The sequence below is a fragment of the Felis catus genome, chromosome C2, assembly GCF_018350175.1.
Source record: "Felis catus isolate Fca126 chromosome C2, F.catus_Fca126_mat1.0, whole genome shotgun sequence".
Taxonomy (NCBI): Eukaryota; Metazoa; Chordata; class Mammalia; order Carnivora; family Felidae; genus Felis; species Felis catus.
In genome coordinates, this window is record NC_058376.1 from 133,420,983 (window position 1) to 133,448,048 (window position 27,066).

General features: G+C 43.8%; 1 protein-coding gene and 1 long non-coding RNA gene across 4 annotated transcripts in view; both read right to left on the bottom strand.

Annotated features, from left to right (window-relative positions):
* RFTN1 (raftlin, lipid raft linker 1) overlaps window positions 1–27,066 on the bottom strand; it is a 207,836-nt gene that overhangs the window by 157,186 nt on the left and 23,584 nt on the right. The gene's annotated exons all lie outside the window — the stretch shown is intronic.
* LOC109491520 lies at window positions 11,223–20,175 on the bottom strand. The gene is made up of 2 exons (XR_002144921.2): window positions 15,905–20,175; window positions 11,223–12,431 (listed from the first exon to the last, which is right to left on the bottom strand). It is a non-coding gene; the product is annotated as an uncharacterized LOC109491520 (long non-coding RNA).

Here is a 27,066-nt window from a genome sequence, read left to right on the forward strand (position 1 = left end):
ATCATTTTTTTTTTCAACGTTTATTTATTTTTGGGACAGAGAGAGACAGAGCATGAACGGGGGAGGGGCAGAGAGAGAGGGAGACACAGAATCAGAAACAGGCTCCAGGCTCCGAGCCATCAGCCCAGAGCCCGACGTGGGGCTCGAACTCACGGACCGCGAGATCGCAACCTGGCTGAAGTCGGACGCTTAACTGACTGCGCCACCCAGGCGCCCCTTATTATAATCATTTTTTAAGATGAACACAACAAGCAGAGGGAGAGGAGTCTGAACCAGACAGTCCCGGCATGGCAAAAGGAGGAGTCCTACCATATATAAGTAAGGGCCCTTTTATCTCTGGAATATTTGGGGGATTTCAGCAGTCACCTTGGAGATCTGCTGAAACAAATAAATACTAGAAGGCAAGTATTCAAGGATGCCACTGTGAGGTAAGAGGCCTTAATATTTCATAGAGGGTATCTGCCATTGCTCAGAAAATGAACATGTAAGGCCAAATAATGAAAAGAATCCTGGAGAATATGCTCAACTTTTATCCGTTTGATTGCTAGACATTTTCATCATGGCAGTCCCTGAGCTGGAGGGAAAATGTCCCCAACAAAGGATGGCAACTCAGACAGACAGACACACACATGCATGCTCTATATTAAACCAGACAAGAAAAAAAGAAATTCAGTTCCAAACTTAACAATGACTTGAAATGCCATCTTTCTTTTTCCCCTCTTCTGCTTAACACAATGCATGGCAATTTGCTTCTTTTTCACAAAATTGTACAATCTGATGAGGGTTGCAATTTACCACCGATGTCAATTATGGATGCTAGAAGTTTCACAATCATGAGGTCACCAACACACACACACACACACACACACACACACACACACACACACACGACCTGTTGGGGCAGCCAGCCTTTCATTACATCTTACGTGGAAGGCTGTGCAGGACACATCCCCATCTTGCCAACTCCGGAGCCCCATTTTTCCACAGAAAATGGATTTATGGCTGAAGAGGGCAAAGCAAGGTGTAAGAGAGAGGAGAAAGACTAACTTATAAAAATAAGGGAATCATGCCTTTAAAAAAGAAACACGAATTCCCCTGAGGACAGGAAAGCAAACTCAGGAGGAAGGAAAGGCTCCCCCGGCCTCCCTGAGAGGATCCCACAGTTGGTTCCCCCAGGGCTAAGATTTTTTCAGACGCAGAAAGGCAAAAGCAGAATTTAGCTCACATTTCCATGAGTGAGCAATTTAAATGTCCATCATTCCATGTCACTGATGCTCTGAATTCTTCAATGGTCCCCATCACCCACTTTTAGAGCTCAAGGCCCTGGACACAGCAGATGTGCCCCCACAACCTCTGGTCTCCCCTCAAACTCATTTTCCAGCCACACTCTGCCTTCTCTGTTCTGCTGCTGCAGTGAAGAATGCCTTCAAGGGACATCTGGGTGGCTCAGTCGGTTGAGCGGTTGAGCGTCTGACTTCAGCTCAGGTCATGATCTCATGGTTCGAGAATTTGAGCCCCACATTGCGCTTGTTGCTGTCAGACTGTTAGCACGGGGCCCGCTTCGGATCCTCTGTCTCCTTCTCTCTGCCCCTCCCTGGCTTGTGCTCTCCCCCCACCCAAATAAATACATATTAAAAAAATAAAAAGAGCGCCTTCAAAATGCATCACCCCACCACCCCAACTGCAAAGGAATAAACTTTTGCTTGAGGACCACATTTCTCCTTCAGAATTTCACGTGAAAAAAGTCAGAGTATTTCACTTTGTTTTAAAGTTGTAATATCTATAAAATCTCTATAGTCATTTACTGATGATATCACGTAGGAATATTGCAAAAATTACTGAATTATAAAGCTCGAAGAGATCTCCTGCATTGTCTACTCCAAATTTTCCAATTGGTCATTTCACGGAGCCCGTAAAAGAATTCAGAGGATTCTTTCTGCTCATTGATAAAACCACAAAGGGGGCATTTCCAGGAAACCAGTCATTCTCTCATTTCCTTCTGAGCCTGACCTCAAGCTCATACCTGATTTTTAAGTAAAACACCAAGCATCCTCAGAAATCAACACTTTTTACAGCAGGAGTCTCTTCCATCTTGTTAGCCGAGAATTTCAGAAGCATATCCCGATTGCCACACAAGGCTTGCAGCCCCACAAAGCAACGGTTACGCTGAAGTAAATACGTGTATACACACACTCCCTTCTTAACAGCTGCAAACAAGGAAGGCAGTTCAGGGCTTACTGTGAGCACCTATAAAACACGAGACTATCAAATATAAACATGAGTTTCTAAGCCCAAGGAATGTATGATATAGTTGAAGAATTAACACAACAGACATACATGAAATCTAACCACTGTAACATATATTATTTTAAACGGTATTTTAAATATTCAAGGTTATGAGAATAAGAAGTTAAAAATCCTCAACATACAAAAAAAAAAAAAGCTTTAAAAACTGGTAAGGAAAACACACGCATCCCAATAGAAAACAAGCTGAAGACAAAAAAAACTTATTTTTAAAAATACAAATGAATTCATCACCAGATTTTTAAAAAGTTCAGCCCAGTTACTCAGCGGAGAAATGTCACCCAGGGGAGAGAAGGGTTCAGGGCAACAAGGATTTTTGTGGCCTCCTGCAGGTAGATTCATCTCTAGCACATTTCTTTTCTGGAGGACAGCTTTGCAAAATAAATCCTCCCAGGATCCAGTAAGTATTCAGCAAGCCCACAGTGAATGAATGAAAGCATACCTCTGTTCCTCCTACAACCACGGGCATTGTGGGCCCACTTACTGGCATATTGGTTTACAAAACTGCCTGCCCCAGCTCCTCACATCTCTGCATGCGCATGCGACTCTTCCCATCAAGAGGCAGGGTCTACTTCCCCTCCCACTGAATCTAGGCTGGCCTTGTGACTTGCCTTGATCAACAGCATGTGGCTGAAGTGACGCTGTGCCATTTCCAGGCCTGGGCCTGGAAGCATGGCAGCTTCCACTTTCACCTTCTTAGGATTCAGCTCAGATGAGATAGAGGGGGAGAGCAAGACCAGGGAAAGATGCATCAAGATGCCCCAGCCAACAACCACCTCCATGTGCCTGAGAAGTGAATGGAGCCATCTTGGGTCTTCCAGCCAACCTCCCAGCTGGTGCAGCCACATGAGTGACTTAGGTGATACCACATGAACTGAAGAACTGTTCTGCTGAGTCTGGCCAACTGACAGACTCATGAGAAATAAGGCATTAAGCCACCAACTTCAGGGGATTGTTTGACACAGCAAAAGATAACTGAAACAACATGTATCTAATTCTTTCTAGACAGTGAGCTACCTAACACAGGTCAAGACACAGTAATTATGCTACAGAGAAAGGCAGGGAGGACAAAGGGAGGCCACTCTGATTAAAGGGGGGAGAGCAAGAAAGGAGGGGAAACAAAATGGCAGACCTCAAGGCCAATCCTTGTTGGTGTGGAGAAGAATGAGTTTTCTGGTAAGATGCACAAGACAAGAAGGGGGTGAGAATGTCAGTAGAAGGGAGTCACTACTGCAGTCTACTCCTGCGATACAGGCCTGGGCCAGGGGGTCACGGGAGGAATGTGACTGAGGGATGAATAGCAAGATGTTGGAAAGAAGAATCAAGTGGATATGATCGGAAATGGCAGGAAGGGAGACAAGAAGAAATTACGGCACCTTGATCTTTGAATCTGGCGGGGGACAAACAGTAAAAGGTCAGTAACACCTCACTTACACAGCGGCCACGCAGCCTACCAGCTCAGCCACCCAGAATGCAGTCCCCTTCCGTTCACAGGCTCCACGAGGGACAGCCACACTGCCACGGGCCCTACCCCCAGGCCGGACCCTGCGACCCGCCATCGCACTGCCTACCACTCCCCCCTTCTCTACTTGGACCCCGACACAGACTGCGTCCTGTTCCTCAACATGCCAGGCACACGCCTACCCCAGACCTAAGGGTGAGGCAGAGGAAAGCACAAAGTCGACTTGCCCAAAGAGATGGAAGGGAACCTAGGGATTCAAAAATCTAACTGCAGTTCATAACATCAAAAGCTTCAGGAGATGAAAGCGAGGGGAAACAAAGTTCGGTGGAAGGAAGGAAGGAAGAAATGGATGAGAGCTGTTCAGGGCAAGCAGCCTTGGCAGTCTGAGCGGGGAGTGAACCCACATGGGAAGGCAGTCGTGAAGCCCCACCACGCACACACCCCACCACACCCGCGTGTCAGGGAGCTGGGAGACGCTGGCTCACACCCACTAACCCGAAATGAATTCCTCGGAAACCTTTTCCATTCATTATCGTCTTTTCTTCATAAATCAAGCCCTCTAGACTCAAAGACTGGAGCATTCAGGAAGTGCTTACTCAAAGCACAGAAACATCAATACGGAGACTACAGACCCCGGAACGATAACAGGGTGAGATATATTTATATTCCACGGTTGGCAATGCCTCAGCACACTTTTCGCTTTCCAGAAATCCTGTCAGCTTAATTTATGTGGCTCATACCTCATTCCCTTTCAGGCGACAAGCTTTTTATCTTTTTCATTTGGAAACTTATCTTTAGGATTTTCCAAATCCTCGCTGTTGTTAATTTTTGATGTAGTGTGTTCTGTCTAGAGTTTCTTGTAGATATGCAGGGCTCCTTTAGATGCCGTCTGTCTACACCTCATGGCTGTTGAATGTGCCCCACCCTGAGATCCAGCCTCAGATCCTAACAGCACTGATGGAATGAGGGGCAGGGTTCCCTCTTTCACGGTGTTTTCTCTTCCAAGCCACTAAAACCCTCGCAGATGTTTTTTCGTGTCTTTACCATCTTTAGATTAGATGCTTAATGCATAAGTCAGCCCACATAGAGTGACAGGGTAAAGAAAAAGGCTGAACAGACAACCCAGCATTTGGAGTTTAAAAAAAAAAAAAACAACACTAAAACAAAACAAACTTTACTCAGGAAAAAAGATAAGGCTGAAACCAGATCTCAGAATAAAACCGGCAAGGAACTGAAACTAGCTGAAGCCAATTCAAGCTGGGCCAATTATCACCGATCATAAAAGATGACTTATACGAGGCCCCAGTGCCCCAGTACAACGGAGTGATTAAATCTTTATCACCCAAACAGAAAATGCCACATAATTAGACACAGCCAGAAAAGGGTACGTTCGCTTCTCCTTCCTGTGGCTGACCCATGAAGGCAGGCCTGCAGCCATCCCCACACTGGCAAAAGGCCGGTCCACTCTCCCATCACTCAGCCTGCCCGAGCCACATCTGACAGCAGGCCAGTAAGGTGGAGTTTCCTCTCGCAGCAGGCCACTAACAATCTTTGGGTCCCCTGCCTACTCCAGGTCCAAATAAACAGAAGAACAACAGTGTCTCTAACCCCACAGGTATCCACCTGGTTACATATTAAAAAAAAAAAAAATCTGGCTGTTCATCAAAGGGTTCGAGCTTCTGGAGCTAGGCACCTAGGTTCAAATCCTAGCTGTGCTACTCCCTAGCAGTGTGCTTATCTGTAAAATAGGGATAATCCTAGTACAAACCTCACTGAGCGTTGGAAGGAGTAAATGAGTTCGTATACGTGAAGGGTTTTGAACGGTGCCTGGCGTCCAGCAAACGCTATGTAAGCTGGCTGTGGTTGTAGTGCCCTGGTTGTTGTTACTATTAAGTATTCCACAGTGGTATCATCATTATCAAGTCCACAAGAGCAAGAGTTGCCATCGGAAGCCAGCTGCAAGGCTGCTACACTTATCCAGGCAGGACAACCCCAGGGCACCAGTCTTGGGAATAGAGAGCACAAGCCAATGCTGAGAGGCATCGCAACAGCAGAGCCACAGCCTTCAACAAAAGCCTGGCACAGGCAGCAAGGGAACTAGAGATGTGAAGTTCCAGGAGAGTGGCAGGGCAGGGTCCTGGAGGGAAACAGGGAGAAGACCAGTTGCTCTGAGACCCCTCAGACTTCCAGGGAAGATGGCCTTGGGCCTGGCAGATGCTCGCTCACCTTGAACATGAAGCTTATTCTTTTCCCTCCTCACCTATCAACAGTGACTGGACACAGAGCCAAGTCCGGCCCCATAGGAAGATAGGACAATGAGTCACAGAAAAAACACCCCCCAAGGACTCTTTCTGTTGACACAAAGACATTTCCTGAAGGTCTGCTCTGTCCCAAGCACTCCAGATACGTTATCACATTTTACCCTGACAATGACCCCGTGTTGCTGTGGGCACAGAAAGGTTAAGAAACTTGCTCAAGAGCACGGGGTTAGCAAGAAGCAGGGTGAAGTTTGAACCCTGATCTATCAGAGACTCTAAAACATGCCCTCTCCACTGCATCCCAAAGTGCCTGCCCTCCAGTAGTGATCAGTTTATCAGTGTCAGCAGGAGAACCTCAAGTGTATTGTCAATGGCATTGAAGTGGAAAAGAAACTTCCCTTGTTCAACCACTAAGCCAATCCACGTGAGCGGAGAGGTGGAGGGGAAGAGACAGGAGAAAAGAGGACCAGGCTACAGACCCAGGGATATATTCGGTCTCTGTTAACAGACTCAGAGATGTGGTCCCTTGGTACTTTCACTTGTCCGTCTATAAAATAGGAATGTTAATATTTTTCCTTCCAGCCCTACTTCTGTGGCTGAGGAAGCTCCTATAAGACTGATTCTCCTGCAGATGACAACTATAGGCTCTGCACAAAAACCAAAACAAAACTATCTGAGGGCACTGGAGAGTGTGCCAAGGCAAGTAGCCACACTGAAGCAGAGTCAACACTTAGAAGAAAGGTACTAAACTTAGTAAGTTTATGTATGGCTCTCTGCCTAAGAGCAAGTCCTGGTCTGCACCACAGAGGAGGCTAAAGCTCAGACAGGAACCTACAGTATTACTGGCTTGGACAAACAGAATCCAGGCAACTTCAGCTGCTGGAAAATGCGGGGGGGGGGGTGTCCCAGAAAAGAGACAAACCAGAGATGAGGTGCCTCAAATAATGTGTGTAAACTCTGTCCAAATCTCTGGCTGACCCCTGAACCATGCATAAAGTACTCTCCAACTAGCCAGGCTGAGATTGAGCCACACAAGGGAGGTAGTTTGCAATTAGAGTCAAATCAAGGAAATGGCCTGCTAAAATAAGCAAACAAACAACAAACAAACAATCAACTTTCACCAAAGGAATGTAACAGAACCCAGAGTCTCCACAACATGACAGTCATAATGTCCAGGATATCATCTAAAAATCATTCCAAAATGTGATCTAAAATGTGACTCATTCTCAAGAAAAATGATGATCAGTGAATACCAATCCCAAGTTGACATGGAAGTAAGAATTTACAGACAAGGATTTTATTTATTTTTTATTTTTTTATTAAAAAAAATTTTTAATGTTTGTTTATTTTTGAGAGAGACAGAGACAGAATGTGAGTGGGTTAGGGGCAGAGAGAGAGGGAGACACAGAACCCGAAGCAGGCTCCAGGCTCTGAGCCATCAGCACAGAGCCCGACGTGGGGCTTGAACTCACAGAGCTGTGAGATCATGACCTGAGCTGAAGTCAGATGCTCAACCAACTGAGCCACCCAGGTGCCCCCAGACAAGGATTTTAAAAGCAACTTTTATAACTACACTCAATATCTGTCCAACCTACCTCACAGAGCTATTTAAAGCTAAAATAAGGTGAGGTGAGCAAACAGTGCTTTGAAAAGCTTCACATATGCTACACCTACAAAATAAAAATACAGGTACTTCCCACTTTTCTCGTCTATTCCCTCAAACCACACAATAAAGCAAGTTTTTAAAATATGCTTTACCTTTCTTCTAGGAACAAGTGATATTCAAGAACTAAATTTCTGGTGAAAACCCTCTTTATAAATATATAACAAGTCAAATAATAATGTGTTATTATAAATCAAGCCCTATGATGCCCATATAACAACTTAAATCATTTTAAAAAGCAAGATTGGACCACATGTCACAGCTGATTTTATGCAGACGGAGGGGCAGTATGTATAGAGGTTACTTACTTGGATGTCAGACAGTCTGGGCTCAAATCCCAGCCTCACGACACAAAATCCATGTCTCCTTCAATGATTTACCCAGGTGCTTTGCACCTGAGTTTCCTATAGGAAAATGTCAATTACAATAGTACCTGCCTTGCAGGATTGGTGTGCAAATTCACATTCAAGGCCTATGCGGTGACATGGTACACAGTCAAGTGTAGAATAAACAGGAGGTGAGAGAGGGGAGGTGGCTGGACCAGCACTGCCCAGCTGATCAGTTACAGACCTGGGAGTAGAGCCCAGAGCCGTCCCTCTTTTTAAAGTCACTTCTTTATCAAAGGTCTTTTTTTGTTAGGTACAAATGGTAAATTGGTTATTCCAATTCCTAAAGTTTTACAAAATGAGCAAAATACATAAAAACTACAAGTCTGCCATCTCACACTGTCTAAAAATTAGAGTATTTTAATTTCAAATTTTCTTTTATTCCTTTAAATTTGAAATGTCTTAAGATGTGGTTTAGAAAGGCGCCATTCTTGGGGCGCCTGGGTGGCGCAGTCGGTTAAGCGTCCGACTTCAGCCAGGTCACGATCTCGCGGTCCGTGAGTTCGAGCCCCCCATCGGGCTCTGGGCTGATGGCTCGGAGCCTGGAGCCTGTTTCCGATTCTGTGTCTCCTTCTCTCTCTGCCCCTCCCCCGTTCATGCTCTGTCTCTCTCTGTCCCAAAAATAAATAAAAAATGTTGAAAAAAAAAAAAAAAAAAAAGAAAGGCGCCATTCTTTTTAAAAGGTGACCCTGGGAGATTTACGCGAGTGGTTTATTATTTTTTTTTTTCCCAACCATTTTCATCAGCACCCCCACAGAGCCTCAGAATTCACCGGACACATACCCACCAACAGCATCTTTATACAGGGTCTCTGTGCAGCTGTGGAAGATGGCGTGGGTGTGGGAGAACCAAGCACCTCTTGCTTATGTTTCTTGTATTTGCTGTTTTTCTTTTCTGTCCCTTTTCATTTCCCCAACAGCTGACAAAGCATTAAGCCATAAAAAAACAACTGCCTAGTTTAGGAGGGAAAGTCACATTTCTTTGCCTGAATGACATAAGAAGTGTTATAACCTTATGAAATTTGGGATTTTGCCTTTAAAAAAGTAAGTGTTAGGGTGCGGAGCCACTGAGAGAGATGATATGTCTCTCCCCACAGAGCTCTCCTTCCTGTGACAGAGGACAGAGTTTGAGAAATGAGATACAGGAATTCATTAAACACTGGATATATAAGAGCAACAAAGATCATCTACACAGGTAGATACAAATCTGAGCTATGAGCCAACGTCCTGGGCCTCATTTGGTGAGGAGAAGAAACTAAAACCTTAAAAAATGTCTCAGAACAAGACTCCAGTCAAACAACTGAGGCAAGAGACAGAAGGGAGAACACGGAGAAGCCCAGCGGTTATAGCTTCTGACAGATGTATGTGGGAAGACTGGCCAGGAGGCATCCATGAGAGAACAGCTTGAATGTTCTGGAATTACAAGGAACCCCTGGCCTGACTGAGGCGTAGAACCTCAGCAAGGCAGCCACTCTGTTATGTTTCCAAATCCAGGAGAACGTGATTTCCTGTTTGAAAGAGGCAGACTTTGTCTCAACACGTAATGACCTGCACAGGTCTTTAGTTGGTTCCCTAACAACACAGGAGGGGACATCTGAACCCGAACTGATTAACACAACGTTAAATGATGAAAAGGTGGGGTATGTGGCCAATCTGGGGCCATGGTGAGACTGGGAGTCACCAAGAAATCTGGGTTTTTCCAGGGGCTGGCATGCCACCAGGTTGGTCTCAGTTCCTTCATCTGCCCAGGGTCACACTTGGGTGGGGTGATCTGAGAGCCTCCTCTCCCCTCTAAATGCTGTTAGAAAATCACTGTTGGTGATAAATGCCCTCACTGCTAACACCTAGTTCTTATTGTGTGTGAGCGCACACACATAAGATTTTCAGAATGCAATTACCTTGTCTATTCCTTTAGCACAACCCACTACAACACTGTTGGCCAGAGCAACCTACCTCAGCTCCAAAGTTGGGCCAGATGCCGTGACACCAGGTCACTGGAGGTGCTGCAAGGTACCAAATTTCAACAAACTGATTTTCTTCTTATCCCACCTACAGATAAACCTTGTAAGACCCAGAGTTCCGTATTATCAAATGATTAAATAAGGTAAGAGCCACAAAAGCACTTTGCATTCTTCTGTAATCCCTCTATTAATATGAAGCACTACTATTTCCCCCAACCCAGTTGCCTTCAACCTCTGAGGGGGAGCTTTTCCTCAAAGTCACCCCACTTTTCTCTATCTTGCCCTGTCCTCAGGGGTATCACCCTGGGCCTCAGGGCTGCCCTCACCCTTGTGAACCCTGACCTCTCCTCAACTGATGCCTATGATCCTCACGCCCTGGGTTGTGCCGCATTCCACACCGTTGTATCTCACAGTTACTCACTCAGTGCAGTGAACCACTGTCTGTCAGCATCCCAGCAGTGGATGGGACCTTGGAGAAGGATCAATTAGGACAAACAACTTCATTTTTCAAATGAGGGAATGAGGGTCCAAAGAATCATTTAAATCATTCATGTCTTGGGCAGTAAATCCTGTCAGGCCCTCAGGGACATGATTCTTCATTGACTCTTCCTTGCATCTGGTATAATACCATTTACTGAGTCTTATCTATGGGCCTACCTAATGCCATGTCTGATGACTTCATTCAATTCCAACAACTTAGGAGAAATACATTGCCATTTTACAGATAAGAAACTGAGACCCAGAGGTGCTGAGTAACTTACTCGAGGTCACAGAGTAAATGAGACAGGTCTCCCACCAGGTCTTCTGGCCTCACCCCAGATCTGTGCCCACCAAAGTCCCTGCTTTTAATCACCCAACCAGCACTATTCCCTGATGTGCAGGGAGGATGGACTGATAAATAGCTGTTGACTAATTAGTTAATGCTGCTGCTATTCTCCCTCCTCCCTCCAAGATAAACATGGCCCTGGGGCCATGAGAAAGATGCCAGCACACCCCCAGAAAGACAGCCAGTCCCATGGTGATGAGTGATACTAGGAACAATGGACTGGACATCTTTGGGCATCTGATGGCCTCTTTAAAGCACTCAAGGAGACGTGGCCAAAAAAATAGGCTTCTATCCAATGCAATTTTTAAACTACTGATTCACCATGAAATGCACAGTTGAAGTTGAAAGAGCCTGAGCCACCACTATGTTTGGAAAAATCTTTACATGATTTGAAATTAAAAAAAAAAACAAAAACAAAAACAAAAAAACACCAATTATTGGCCCAACATTCCCTGTGGAACCAGATGGGGAGACAACATCCTGACAAGTTGGGAGTTCACTCTCTCAGGACAAGGAATGTAAGCAAAATCAGTTCTATTTCATTGTAAAAACCAACGGGTGGAAGAAGGAATGGCTCCTCTTCCTAACAGATTTTTTTGCTTCCTGGCCATACAACTCTTGGCGCTGCTGGTGTGAAGGTCATGGTTCTCAAGGAAGGAATACTTCTACCAGACAATTTAGCAATGGTTTCAATGAACTGGCAGGTGACTCTGCCCCTTGGCCATTTTGGATTATGAATGCCACAGAACCAAAATGTACTGGCTGGGGCAAGTGATCCTGATTTCCAAAGGGAAACTAGATTATTGCCAAAAAATGGAACCCAAGGCAGTCTCTGGAGTGCCTCTTGTTACTTCATGTCCAAGAATAAATATTGGAAAATTAAGGCAACAGGGATTCAAGGCCACTAAGGATTTAGATTCCTAGATTATTCTATGAGGTGATAAACCCCAGTCAGGTGAAGTGTTGGCTCAGGGCAGAGGCCAAGTCCTCACAGTCAAGGCATCCATGTCTGAGCAACACCGAAGCCTCTTCTAGCTGCTCCAGTCCCATCTGAACACTCTGTATCTTACAGACTGAAGTAGAAAAATCACTCATGTCACCCGGAGAAGGACACTGTGTCTCTCCTTCTTGGGGAAAGAGCAAGAGCACTGTACGAAGAGCAGTTACGTCTTGTTAGGCAGAAACGAAGTTGTTGTGTTGTCCTGTCGAGTTAAAAATGCGCAGAAAGACATCTGGATGCCGAGAATCTGAAGGGGTAGACTGTGCTGGTCATTCGGTCACTGTCACTCAGGTCCATCCACCCTTCTAGACCCTGATGTGTTGAGAGCCAGCACTCTGAAAATGGCATTCCTTCTTGCCTTTTAGGTTCCTATTAGGTTCTACCAGTGGGGGCTCCAGATGGAGATTAGCTGGCAGGAGAGGGGAGAAGGGGCCTCCTTCTCTTTGTGGCACTTCCTCCTGGTGGCAGCAGCTGGTTCCAGCCTCCAGCATCTTTCATTACTCCCAGAAGCAGCTTCATGTAGCTCAGTGGTAGATGCAGAGGGTAGAGAGTTAATGAGATAGAAACAGCTTCTATCCTCAAGGTGTTTAAAATTCAGCAAGGGAAAAGGCACAGAACAAATAAGAAATTGTGACCACTGCTGTAAGGATATACATTTCTATAAGAGCATATTGCAGAAAAATGATACCCATGGAATGACTGCATTGTGGGACTTCTGGCTATTGGCACAAATATATAAGGGTAATGGCACCAATCCACATTCAGGGGATCAACTCAGATTGTGTCATCTACCTGAAGTGAATATACCTTAAAAGAAGGCTGGTGTGCATATCCAAGAATTTTTTTTTCACGTCCAAGAATTTTTAAATTATTTTGCATTATGGAATTTTTACACTCATCATTCATTCACTCACTCAGTCATTTAACAAGCACCCTTAGCATCAAGGCTCTGAGGGCTTAGCAATACACAAGGGAAGTCAGGTCCTCCTGGAGCTCACACTATGGTGTAAGGGATACCATAAAAAATTATGGTGGAAATTACGGTATACCATAAAAAATTACCATTATGGTTGGGGGATACCATAAAAAATATCAAAACAATAAAACAGATTCAGATGACGGCACGTTCCATGAAGAACGTAAAGCAGGGAGTGAAGGATAAAAGTGAATGGGGCAAGAGAAGTGGCTATTTTAGCCAGAGTCCTAAGAGAAGACCTCTCTGAGAAGGTGGAATTTAAGCAGAGACAAGATGAGAAGAAGGGATAAGCCGGGAGAAGATGTGGGAGCAGAGACTTCCAGTAAGAGACTTCATACTGCCATCGGAGAGAAACCCTCTGGTCACGAGATATCAGAGATACTTGAGCAATGCCATTGTGGAAGGAGATGCTCCATCTTGGGGGAAAAAACTGTCCACTCATTTCCAGAAAATCCTCTAAGTCAGACATAACTTAGTAGTTGAGTTCACATCCCCACTCTGGTATGTGGTTATTTTTCTTTACTTTCAATTTACATTGCAAGCTGGAGAGAAATGAATTACATCCCCCTGGGTTTCTCTGTTCCGTACAATTAAGAAAAGCTATTTCTTAGTCGCAAGGCGGATGACGACACCAAGATTTCCCATTTTCTCTCTGCAGGGAGGCTATCATCACTCAATATTAATTGATCCTACTTTTCATCCATAAAGCAGGGGTTGAAACAAATTTTTGGTCACAAAAACAGCAACTATTACACTATTAAGGTAAATTATTAATGGGTCTCTATTAAAGCACACTGGTGTTCACATGGCATCAGCTGCCTCAACTTTTATGGTGTTTCTTTAATGGGGAAAAAATGAGTAAATTATTATATTCCTTCCCAATTCTGGATAAATCGCTGGTGTCTATCTTATTTAAGGTTGCCAGGGATTTTCCACCATTTCATCACAACTAGGAACACACAGAAAGGGTGTAATATATCTTGGGTTCCCAGCAGGAGAGTATGTCAATCGAATGCAATTTTATTTTCCTGCTAGAGAGCAGATAAAATGAAAACAGCAAGAAGACACAAGAAACTCTCAAACATTGAGGACAGCTAGTATCATTTATATGTATTTTTTTATTTATTCAGACAAAAAATTTGATACTAATTTTTAGAATATGTATCTGAATTAGAGGGATCTAGTGGAAGGAAGGAAGGAAGGAAGGAAGGAAGGAAGGAAGGAAGGAAGGAAGGGAAAGAGAGAAAGAAAAAAGGAGAAAAAAAAATCTAGTTGCATCTACAAGTAACCAGCCCACAGTGAACTGGGGACATTTGGGAGGAGCCAAACATTATTACTACTGATGGGGGTGACCAGATGATAGAATCCTGTAAAGAACAATTTGCAAATTTAAGAGAGGGCTTTGGATGCCCATCTCTTCCAGCTCCTTCTATGTCATTTACTTATCTAAGTGCTAGGGCTTTGTGGAAGGGTATCCACAGAGCATTTGCATTTCATCAATATGTTTAAATGCCACAAATCTTGACTTTCACAATTTGAAGGCAGGCTTAGTAATTTACATCCAAGCTAATGAATAACTGTGGTCAAAGCAGAAGGCTTTTCTTAAACATATAATTTAGTCTTGAGAATAGATATTCTCTGCTCAACAGGGCCTATGGCGTGAAATGGGAGAGATGCTACAGACATGGCTCATGGTATCAAAGAAAGGGCAAGGATAGAAAAATGAACACTAATCATTTGCTTCCAGACTAACAGACCTGCGCACCTATCCCTCAGGTGCTGTGTGTTGGCTGCCTCTTCCTCTGGAAAAATGGCCTCAGCTAAATGGCAGCCACCTGATCTGGGAGTCTAAGAGGTACAAGATCACAAAAGCCACCAATATGGCCCCTTCTTTCTGCTCACTGGGGCAGAAACTGTGGATTCTGTCAATTAATACCCATTTCCACCTCTTTCAAGCTAGTCTTCCTGGAATATAGGATCTGAAATCCAAAACTATTACATTTCCTGTTTACAGATGAGGAAACTGAGGCACAGAGAGGTTAAGTAACTTTCCCAAAGTCACATAGCTTAGTAAGTGGCAGAAATGGAAATTGAAGTCTGTGCTCTATCAACAATAGCCAAAGTATGGAAAGAGCCCAAATGTCCATCAACTGATGAACGGATAAAGAAGATGTGATGTACGTACACACACACACACACACACACACACACACACACACATATGCACAATGGAATATTACTCAGTGATGAAAAAGAATGAAATCTTGCCATTTGCAACAATGTAGATGGAACTAGAGTGCATTATACTAAATGAAATAATAGAGAAAGACAAATATCATATAATTTTACTCCTATGTGGAATTTAAGATACAAACAGATGGGGGTGCCTGGGTGGCTCCGTTGGTTAAGTGTCCGACTTTGGTTCAGGTCATGATCTCACAGCTCATACGTTTGGGCCCCATGTCAGGCTCTGTGCTGACAACTCAGAGCCTGGAGCCTGCTTTGGATTCTGTCTGTCTGTCTGTCTGTCTCTCTCTCTTTCTCTCTGCCTCTCCCCCACTCATACTCTGTCCCCCTCTCTCTCTCCTTCTTTCAAAAATAAATAAACATTAAAAGAAGTTTTTTTTAAAAAAGATACAAAACAGATGAACATAGGGGAAGCAAAAATAATATAAAAACAGAGAGGGAGACAAGCCATAAAAGACTCTTAAATACAGAGAACAAACTGAGGGTTACTGGAGGGGCATTGGGTGCGGAGATGGGCTAAATGGGCAATGGGCATTAAGGAGGGCACTTTTTGGGATGAGCACTAGGTGTTATATGTAAGTGATGAATCACTAAACTCTATTCTTGAAAGCGTTACTATACTATATGTTAACTTGGACTTAAAGTTGAAAGAAAGAAAGAAAGAAAGAAAAATAAACAAAGAGTCTGTGCTCTCCACGACTCTACAATCCTACCTATCCTAGCAGAACAAAGCTTTTCACATGAACTGCCTATATTAGTTATGTAATAATGTGTAATAAATTACCCCTAAATTTAGCGGCTTAAAACACAAACATTTATTACCTCACGGTTTCTGTGAGTCAGGAATCCAGGTGAAGTTTTGCTGGGTGTCTCTGGCTCAAGGCTTATCATGAGGTGGCTTCAGGGCATCATCCAGGGCTGAAGGGATCTCAAGGTTCCACTAAGGGAGAATCTACTTCCAAGCTCATGCATTTGTGCGTCTGTAGGGCTCAAGTCCTCCAGGGCTGCTGGACAAGGGCCCAGTTTCTCACTGGCTATTAGCAGGTGGCATCTCTAAGTTCTTAGCCATGTGGGTCTCTCCACTGGGCTAACTAACAAAATGGCAGCTGGCTTCACTCAGAGGAAGTGAGGAAGAGAGCAAGAGAGAGTCCACTGTCTTTTTGTAACCTGATCTCGGAAGTGACATCCCATTACTTTTATGGTATCATATTCACTAGAAATAAGTCATTAGGTCCTTCCACGCTCAAGGGAAGGGGATTACACAAAGGCTTAAACATCAGGAGGGTTGTTGGAGGCCATCTTGGAGGGTGTGCACCATGCTGTTTAATATCATGCAACTAGTAAGCATAAAATTTGAGTTTAAAGTTTTTGTTTTTGTTTTTACCTCAGTTAACCTTGCTCTCAACTCATATTACTCCCAGTTTGAACAACAAAACCTTGGTTCCTTCACCTGTCTGGGGCACTAGCCCCATTGCTTGCCTTAAGCCACATCTGAATTCTCACTTTATAGCAAAGACAGTAAAGGCTATTAGGAGAAAAGATAGTTGTTGTTTTTTTTTTTCCTTAGATTTTAGTTATTTTGGTCTAATCCATTTATATAAAGTCCACAGTAAGTACTGCCAAGTAGAAATAAGAATTAATTTACAGTTTCCAGATTCATAAGAAACACTGGTAAGAAAAGGAGCAGATGGGCCATCAATTTGGGGGATAAAACAAGGCAATCCTCAAAACCCTCAGTGCCCTTCCCCCTGTCCCTAGTCCTGGTCCTGGAATTAACTCAGCCCAGGCTATTGGAAGAACCAGCAGTAACTTTTTTTCATAAGCTTATCTCAGCCTGGCCAAGCAGACCATTGCTTACGGAGAAAGGCATGACAGACTAAAACCCAGGGCATCCTGGATGCACCTACTAAGTCCCCAGAAGCTCGGATGTGGGCATGAGCAGCCCAGGCAAGTCCCTCACTTCCAGGAAGCCGGTTTGGTTGAGGCACTAACCCAGGGGTTTTCCCACACTGCGGCTGGTGGGCCCAGGGATCAGACCTGGTCTGAGATTTCCAGGGCCTTCCTGTGCCCACCACACAGTAGACAAATCTCCAGCCATGCAGCACCCACCAAGTCAAAGATAGATCACGGTAAGTCAAAGCAGATGCTTTTCCAAGATAAAACACAGACTCTATAAAGGCTGTGCCTGCATTGAACTGGTTTCCAGAGAAACCAGACCCTGGGGTAGGACATTAATAATGTAGAACTGGATGGAATGTTTTAGACATTGGTTCCTACACTGAGGGACCCCGCCCTGACAAAGAGCAAGTAATCAATAAATATCCAATGAATTAATTTTACTGAATAAGCTTATCAGAAAAGACTGCTTTCTCCATTAAGGAAAGTCCACCCCACTAAGTATGCCAGCTCCCGTAGGAATATGTTACCAGTCTTGGGTCAAAAGCAAGACTTTTGTCCAAATTGTGCCATACTGTGTTCATGCTTACTACACAATTCTGAATTTACACCTGGGATACCCAACTGAAATAATCCCCTTCCTCTCTGGAGAAGAAGACTATCAAACTAATGTATCCTCCTCCTAATAAATCCTATGTATGTACCTGAAAAGTATGTTTATGCAATAAAATGGGAAAACATCTCAGCTGCTGGTAAGTGTAGCAGGTACCCATCACCTATGTAATTTTTATTTATCAAAAGATCTGGCCTGTAAATAAAGAACAGCTTGAAATATGTCTAAAGCACAGAACTGAGCAAATGACTTTCTAGACATGATGATAGTGACATCCAACTTGAAGCCAGAATCCTCTACCTTTTCATACCAGAGTTGTTTTCAAAAATATTTCATAGACAACATTCAACAAGCCTCCTTTCTTTGAAGCATCAGTGAAGTCTGGTCAAAGTGCTGGAGAAAGCTTCTTTATAAAAAGTCTTTGAAGCAATATTGCTAGTAACATTAGTAGAACACATAGAACATTAACTTGTTTTCTGTTTCATTTTAACCAAATTTGATAAAAATTATTCCCGCTACTACAGCGCTGCTTTTATGAATTCTGCAGAAAAATAATTTGGTTTTGCTCTGACAGATAACAGTCATCACCAAGAAATTTCATTTCACTGAAGGCAGACTTAAGTCGCTGAAATTTACTGCTTGCACACAGACACACACATACAAACTTGGGCTTTTCCTCTCACAACACTGAGTGTTGTTTCTTGGTCTGGCTTCAGACTAGCTGGGAAAAGAGCAGGAAGAATTTTTACATTAAGAAAGGAATGCAAAGAATGCCTTCCTTCCTCTTAAATCTAATCTTATTACCTCCATTAGTGAATATTTAACAATAACATTAATACTAATAGACTTGCTTGCCTTATCAAAAGCAGCAATAATACAGAAGACGCACATCGTAGCTTTGCTCAGAAAAGCTTAAAGCCATGTCATGCATATTATCTCATTTATCTTTAAAAATCCCCACAAACTCTGTAAAAGCATATTTATCTGCAGTAAGACATGTTTTATGGGAACCGATTTCCTTACCACTCTGCGTCTTCAGTATAAAAACAGGGTCTGTTTTTAGCACACCTCCCAACCAGAACCTCAACTCATAACTCATGCTGCTGACTTCCTTTCATGAGTCTTAAAAACAAAACAAAAAAAAAGCAACCGACTCAGAGCAATTACAGAAACTGAAACAAAAATGAAACACAGGTAGGAAATTAAATAAATTCACAGCACCCAACAATTGCTGTTGCCCAAACTGAAATTAAATAAATATACACACACGCTCTCCACGAAAACTCTGCTACACAATTTATTAATGAACAGTGAAAGGAAACAGAAGCCGAAAGTGGGTCAGGAGAAACTGTTTAATCTAATAGTCTGGAAATTATACTGGAAGGAACAGATGGTTTCACAGAAGTCGATGCTACCTAGAGCAGCAAGGAGCGATTTTCTAGGAAAGAAAAATGTTTCCCTACCCTATTGCACATACTATTTTCAGCAAAGGAGGAGTCTATATTCAGCACAGGATAACCTCTGAGCTTGGCATAGTGACAAAACTGGGACTAAGTGGCAGCCATCCACACGTACCCGAGTTCAGACTTGGCCTTCCAAATCTGAGCTAGAGGTCAAACAGCCCTATTTTAAAACCAGCAGCGAAAGGAAGCCAACACTATACTCTAGTGGGTTATTAACCACATTCGTGATTTTGCCAAAGAAGAAAGTGGTTCTCAATAGGCGATGGACAGTGTGATCTTCACATGGCTTCCAAGCCCCAGACTCTGAAAGTCCTGGGCAGCAGCAAGATCACAGGTCACATGGAGTCAGAAGACTGAAGTTCAAGCTGTCCCCTGCACAACAACCCTGTGAATGAGCCTCTACATCTATATATACCACAAGACTGAAAAATCACCTATAGAGTTGTAAGGATTACTTGAGTTCAAGCATATGAACCTGTGCGTTACCCCATACAGCATAACAATCAGTTGCCATTTTCATCTCCACTACATCATTCACCAAAACATACAGTTCTTCCTAGAGCAGGGCTCAATTGAAGGGAGGGCTGTCACAATGGGGTCTTTTAATGACAGGCCACAGTCTACCAAGCCTCAAACTGTACCAGAGAAACCTATGGTACAGTCAACGCTACTTATGAGCAAAGGATTTGAAGAAGGCAAGTCTGAGTTCTGATTCTAGCCTTATCACATATTTGCTGTGTGACCATAGGCATCTTGGGTAACCTCTCTGAGCTCTGTTTACTCGTCTGCAAAATCAAGATCCTGTGAGGATTAATTTGCACTGAGCATGGTACATGGCTGATTACCTATTAGTACTGTTGTTATTGTTACAATAATGATAACATCATCATTCAGGTCCATGGCTCCTGTCACAATCTCATCATCTGCAGGGATCCTCAGAGAGTCAAGAGATGGCACAGGAGTAGAACAGTTCTGATATTAAGATTAAGGGCTGCAGCAGGAGGACCCTCCCTCAGGGATGAGCGTAAGGTTTAGGGAATGTAAAAAGCCATTACCCCCAACTCAGACCAGGGGACTTCCTGCCTTATGCTGTAACATCAAGGGCTGCTTTGGGCCTGCCTTCTATCCCCCCCCCCCCCCCCCCCCACTTCATGGCTTCTGACATTTTGCTTCAAGGTTGGTTGGTCTATTTGTTTTACCCAGAAAAAAACAAAAACAAAAAAACAAAAAACCTGACATCAGTGACTTTATGTTCAATTCAGCTGAAGAGCTGCAAATATTATAGATGAATCTGTTATGTTCTAAAGCTGCAGGTATCATATTTAGAGAGAGGTAATAAATACCTCATTAAGGATGGAAAAACAAACACTTCAGAGCACTTGAGGCTCCATCTAAAGGAACCCCATGATGAAACCCACTTTAAACCAAGAATCCTCCTGTAATGCAAATAACCACCCCATCCCCCAGTTCTTTTCCTTACTTTCCATACTTTACCGTGTTGGGCTTCCCTGTAAAGGGGGACCCACAACTGTAGGCCCCTGCAGCCAAGTGTCATGCCTAGCCAACTCCCTGATCTATCACAGACTCAAGCTCATCCATTCACACTTGTTCTAGGTTTTCAACTTGAGCTCATTTGTATGGGGCCTGGTCAGGCTGGGAAGGGCAAAGCAAAGGAACAGAAAAGGGGTGCAGGGAACAGAGGTGGTGGAGACTTAATTAAGGCAAAGGCTTCCAGAAAAGAGCCAAGGAAGAGGCTGGGACACATGACTGGTGGGGCACAACCACAGCCTACAGATCTTCTAAGGTGGCATAGTTAAAGCTAAATGTGATGAGCCACGCAACTGAAAATAAAGGTCGATCGAGATGTTGGGGTTGTAACTGGGCCCCCAACACACCTGGCCAGAGTATTACACCTGTGGCCAGAGCCACAGTTCTGACTGTCCCGAGAGCCTGGCTATGATCTCCTGCCCTCAATGAGTGGGCCAAGGCCTCTGAGCCAAGGAGGGGCTATCTGCAGACCCCAGGCCACTGGCTACAAACCCACTAGGCAGCAAGAAACTGGCCCCTAAACCCATCTCTCACTTCTCTTCCTTTCACCTGCACCCAAAAACTGCCTTGTAAACCCTTATAGCCCATCAGTGCAGCTTCCCATCCTCAAATCCATCCTTCCCTCCTGTGTCCACTGTGTTCACTGCCCATGGCCTAACCCAGTGGTTTTCAATGTGGTCCCTGAGGCAGCAACACCCAAGAAGAAGCATCGCCTGGGAACTTGCTAGAAATGCAAAATCTTGGGCCCCACCCCAGAACTTCAGAATGACAAATTCCAGGGGTAGGGGTGCAGCAATCTACATCCCGTGATTCTCGCGTTGCCAAAGTTTGAGGACAACTGTTTATTCCAGGGCCTCCCAGTCTACACCATGTCACACAATCGCTCAGCACTCTGGGGAAAGAAACCAGTCATCAGGGAACTGGAGGCAACCTGCAGAAGAATCCATCAGTCCAAAGGCTGAAGGGAAACAAAATCTCAGCACACGTGACCCACCTGAGGGTAACCAGTGGGAGTACCCACACTTACACCAACCATCTAGCACCTGATACACGCTCACGCATTCTCAGCCATAGCTGCATACTGGCCTCACCCGTAGCTGCAAAACATACTGACGTCTGGGTCCCTTCCCCAAGGCTGACTGAAGTGGTCTGGGGTGTAGGGTGGGCATGGGAATTTTTTAAGCAAAGTTTGAGAGGCAATGTATCCACTGGTACTAATTTTTGTCTTAGGAGTACGGCCTCTCCTTCCAAATATATTACAAGCTACTTGGAAATAAATTATGAGTAGGTGACAATAGATAGTTAGGTATGTAAGGATTCATTGACTTTATTTTCTGCTCTAAAAAAATACCTTTTTCTTTCTGCCATCTCCACTCAGATAAAAGAAAATCAGCCGGAAACTTGTTACAAACGCAGGTTCTCCAGCCTTGCCCCAGACCTAAAGAATCAGAAACTCTGGGGCCGGGGCCTGGGCTTCTTCTAATGAGCCCTCCTGGTGATTCCGATTCACCCTCAAGTTGGAGAACTACTATTTTAAGAAAATGATACGCTCTAAAAGCTTTCTCTGGAGGTTAACATTATTTCGATTGATATCTTAGACCCTGCTTATCACCTCCCTTCATGATCCATGAAATCGGACAGGCTCACAGTGCTGGGACATATAACCAGCTGTTAGGCACCCAATAGCCCCCAAACACTTTGATCTGTAATTTTTAGGCCTCAATATAAATTATGATCCATATTTTTTAGGTTAGCTTTTTTTCTTGGTTGTAGAGACAGATTAAAAGGACAACTTAAAGAGACAATGATTATCAGCTGCTTCTGCAGTTGCAGTGAGGGCTAAGGTGACCCAGACCGGAAGTTAAATAAAAACTGGACCCTAAAATGATTCAGTGCACAATCTGCATGTTTTGAATAATGAATGTCATCCTGTGTTATTATCATGACCACCCAAAATTTAGATACAGAGCTTAAGGCTAAAATGCTGGCAGCCAAAATCCTAGTCAGCACAACGTCAAAGAAAAATCCCAAAGGTCAGTTCTTAAAGACCTGTCAGACAGGAAAACCACAAAGATGGGAATTTTTTAAATGTGGCAATGTGAACTAATTTTAGAAATTGTAATGCATGTCATGGGACATGCTTTATGAGCAAGAATTTAAGAGGAGAAATAAGATGAATTGAAAAAGATATGCAATGGAGCAGGAGATACTTTTCAACTTTTTCAGGTCGAAGCACTTCAATTTCGCTTCAACCCAGCCAGTGTGCAGGAGATTCAGGAACTAAGAGAGCCCAAAGTGATGGCTCCACTGTGCCGTAAGATGGCGGGATATGCTACAAACACCCAACACCTTGCTGGCCTAGAGCAAGTAGCTTTTACAACCCCTTGAAACTCAAGATCTCAATTTACTCCTCTATACCACAAAGGTAACCACCTACCTCCTGAGATTGTTGTTAGCTTTTAAAATGGACTAATACGACATGAGATACTGAATACGTAGTGGCTCTCATTATCACATATAAAAAATGAAGCTACTAACTCTTACCTCCCATGCATTGTTGTTGGAAATGTTGGATGGTGCAACTATTTTGGAAAACAGTTGGCAGTTCCATATAAAGGTAAACATACATTTACCAAATAATCCAGCAATTCCACTCCTCCTTATTTACCCAACTGAGATGAAAACATATGTCCACACAAGACTTGTTCACAAATGTTCATAGCAGCTTTTTTGATAATGGCTCCAAATGGGAAACAGCTCTAATGTTCAACAGAAGAATGATGAAACCAATTGTGGCACAACCAGATAATGGAGTATCATTCACAAACAAAAGGGAATGAGCTCTTGATACATACAACGGCACCGATGAATCACAAAAGCAGCACGCTGAGTTAAAGAAGTCAGACACAAAAAATGATCCCACCGCTACATTATTCTATAAGAAGCAAAACTAACGGTGACAGAATGCAGATCAGCAGTAATCTGGAGCACGGGCTTGGGGGGCGGGGCATGAGAGGATTTTCTGGGGTGATGGGAAAATTCTGTATTTTGAGTGTGGTGGCAGTTCCATGGGTGCTTACACTTATCAAAACTCATCAAACCACATGCTTAATATGGGTGTATTTCATTGCTCATAAGTTATACCTTTAATAGGGCTATTTAAACAAATACACAGACACCATTCAGCAGGCCAGACAGGTTGGCGCTGAACTCTCTTTCATGTGCAGTTGAAAAATCCTATGTGAAGAGAGTTAAAACACTGGGTTCTGGTCCCACTTACTACTTACTACCTGTCAAGACCATTTCCTCAACTGAAAAGAGAGAGAGAGAGACAGAGAGAGAGAGAGAGAGAGAACCTAGATTCCCAGGGCTACTTGGATGATAGAGTGAATGTGTTATTTGAAAATACTTTAAAGCAGAATCTGAGTATCCAGCTGGGCACGCACCCAGCATGCCATCCACTCTGCCAGTCCCTCACTCCTCCTCACCTGCCATTCAGTCCCTGGGACCACCTCCTAATCTCTCTTGACCCCACCCACTCCTCTCGTCCCCACTGCCACTCCCTCAACAGAGGCCACTTTCGCCCCTTGCCTGATGACTGCAATGGCTTCCAAATGGTTTCTCCTTCCCCAGTTTTACTCCTTCCATTCTCCTTCACTGTAAACCCAGACCAGGCTTTCCAGAATGTGAATTTGACATGTCACCCACCCTGTTCCCACCTTAAAAACCTTTCAGCACTCTTGAGAAAGCTTAGACTCTCAGTCCAAGACCCAAGATCTTTACTCATTTGGCTTCTACTTACTTTTCCCAAAGGTCACACTCCAACCAAATGGAACTGCCTACAGCTTACCACTTATGCAATGTTGTCGTCAGGTTCTGACCCTCCCATAGGTTGTCCCCTTTGTCTGAAAAGATCATCTCCTTCCACCCTCAATCTTCTGTCTAGATAACTCTAAATCCACCTGTGGATCTCAAGTCTTCCTCAACACACACACCCTTTCAACATGACTAGGGGCTACCACGTCCCCTCTATCATCATCATGCTAGCATCAAGTCCTACAATTGCCTGGCTCTTCGTCTGTAAGAGATTTTGAACTGATCTAGACTAGCGGACTAGACTGATGCTATGGACTGAATGTGTCTCCCTTCAAAAGTCAGATGTTGACTTTTCAGTCAACATTCTGTGTGTGTCAACCAGTGTGACTATTTGGGGTAAGGAATTAAGGTTAAATGAGGTCATAAGAGTGGGGATCTAATCCGATAGGATTAATGTCCTTATAAAAAGAGACATAACAGAGCTTACTCACTGTCCCTCTCTCAGTCACGTGAGGACACAGCAAGAAAGCAGTCCTCTGCAAACCAGGAAGAAGGCTCTTACCAGGACCCAACCATGCCAGCCCTCTGATCTCAGACTTTCAGTCTCCATAACTGTGAGAAAATAAATGTTTGTGGTTTAAGTTGCCCGGTCTGGAGTATTTTGTTACGGCAGCTGTGCTAACTAACCAACTTGGAAAACCTCCTGTCTGGTTCACCCATATGTCCTCAGGACGCAAATCTGGCCCCAGGTCAACATTCAGTATCTATGGAATCAATGAATTATCATCTTATGGTCCCTAGCAGACCCACGGGCAAACTTTCATAATGAAAATGGCACATTAGTTTGAATTAGAGGTACAGATTCAGACGTGGAACCAAGTTATCCTCTCTTGAAAACAGACTAGAGCAGCATGGCCCCCACAGAACTCACCATGATGATGGATGTGTTTTGTACCTTTACTGTCCACATGTGACTGGTGAGCACTTGAAATTGTGGCTAGTGTGACAGAGGAGTTGAAGTTTTAATTTTACTTAATTTTAATTACTACATTTAAAGAGCCACCTGGCTGGTGGCTCCTGTACAAGACAGCGCAGGACGAGATGGTTGAAGCAAGAATAAAGCCCTGGACACTAGCCTCATTAGGCAGGTGCCAACCTCCCTGGCACCGAACATGTACAAAACACAACTGATTCTCATGAGGCTGACATAGGTAGCTTTCAAGTGGTATTAGAGTGGCCTGGCACAGAGAAGCTGGCAAAACATATGTACAAAAGGGATAATGAGGCACCATTTTGCAGAAATTGTGGCACTTTATGGGCCTCTATCTGTGATGAAACTCTCCAAAGGGCAGGTTCATCCCTTGGTGACCAGAGTTAATTGAAAATTTAAGACCCAATCAAATCACTCCGAATTGAGATTTTTGGCAGCTTATGTGCTTCACTTTGAGGATCCTGCTGCTTTTCACCTCTGTCAGCCCAACAAGTGGGGTTTCATGTTCCAATATCATCTACAGTAGCACTGAGCTCTGAGCAGGGGACAAACAAAACAGCGTTCACTCTGATTCTGACTTTCGTAAAAGTGCACGACTCCCTCCTGCTTAAGCCACCAGGTGGAAGTGGGCCCACACCCTCCCTCCAACTTGCAATTTGTTAGAGTCAGATGACCATCTTCTCAATGATAAATAAGCCTATCAAGTGCTACTTAAAAATCTTCGATGGCCAAAACAATATGGGCGAGGAATATCCTTACACCCTCCTACCCGATAACACCAGTTTTCTAACAAGAATGTTCTATTTGGTGTTAATGCCTACTTGTCTAGCACCTTGCAGTATCCGAGGCATAAGAGCTCTGAGGCCCAAGAGATCTGAGTTCAAATTGCACCCCAATCACTTCCTAGCTGCATCTTTAGAAAAGTTACTTAACCTCCTGAGAGTTGGTTACCCATCTGCAGAAAAGGGTTGTGTGTACCCATACACCTCGCTGTGTTTCTGGGAGAATAAAATGACATAAGATGCCATGCAAAGATGAATGCTAATTGGTAATAGCCCAATTGGTAACAGCCGAAACCAGAAGCAACCCAAATGTCCATCAACACATGATGGAAAAACACACTGAGACACACCCAGATGATAGAATACTACTCAGCCATAAACTAAGAATGAACTACTACACGTAAAACAACATAAATGAATCTCAAAATAAGCAAGCTGAGTGGAAAAGGCCAGACCAAAAAGAGTACATACCACATGGCTCCATTAGTAGAAAATAAAATCAGTGACAGAAAGCATACCGTTGGTTGTCTGGGGACAGAGGGCTGGAAAAAACAAGGGGTTACAAAGAGCAGGAAGAAACCTTGTGGGAGATGGAAATGTATTGCCTCTTGATGAGGTAATGGTTTCATGGGTCTGAACACTTTAAATACATGCAGTGTGACGTGCTTAAATTATATTTCAATAAAGCTGAAAAAGTTGGGAAGATGTCTCATCACAGGACTTGGCACATAGTAGGCTCTCAGCAAATGCTGGCTCCATTCTGGAGCAGTAACAAAGGATCCCATTAGAACTTCTGGAAAAGAACTTGAGGGGCTGCCAGGGAAACGAGTCAGCATACTTAACAGGTACTCTGGTTTACTAGAACCCAGTTATGT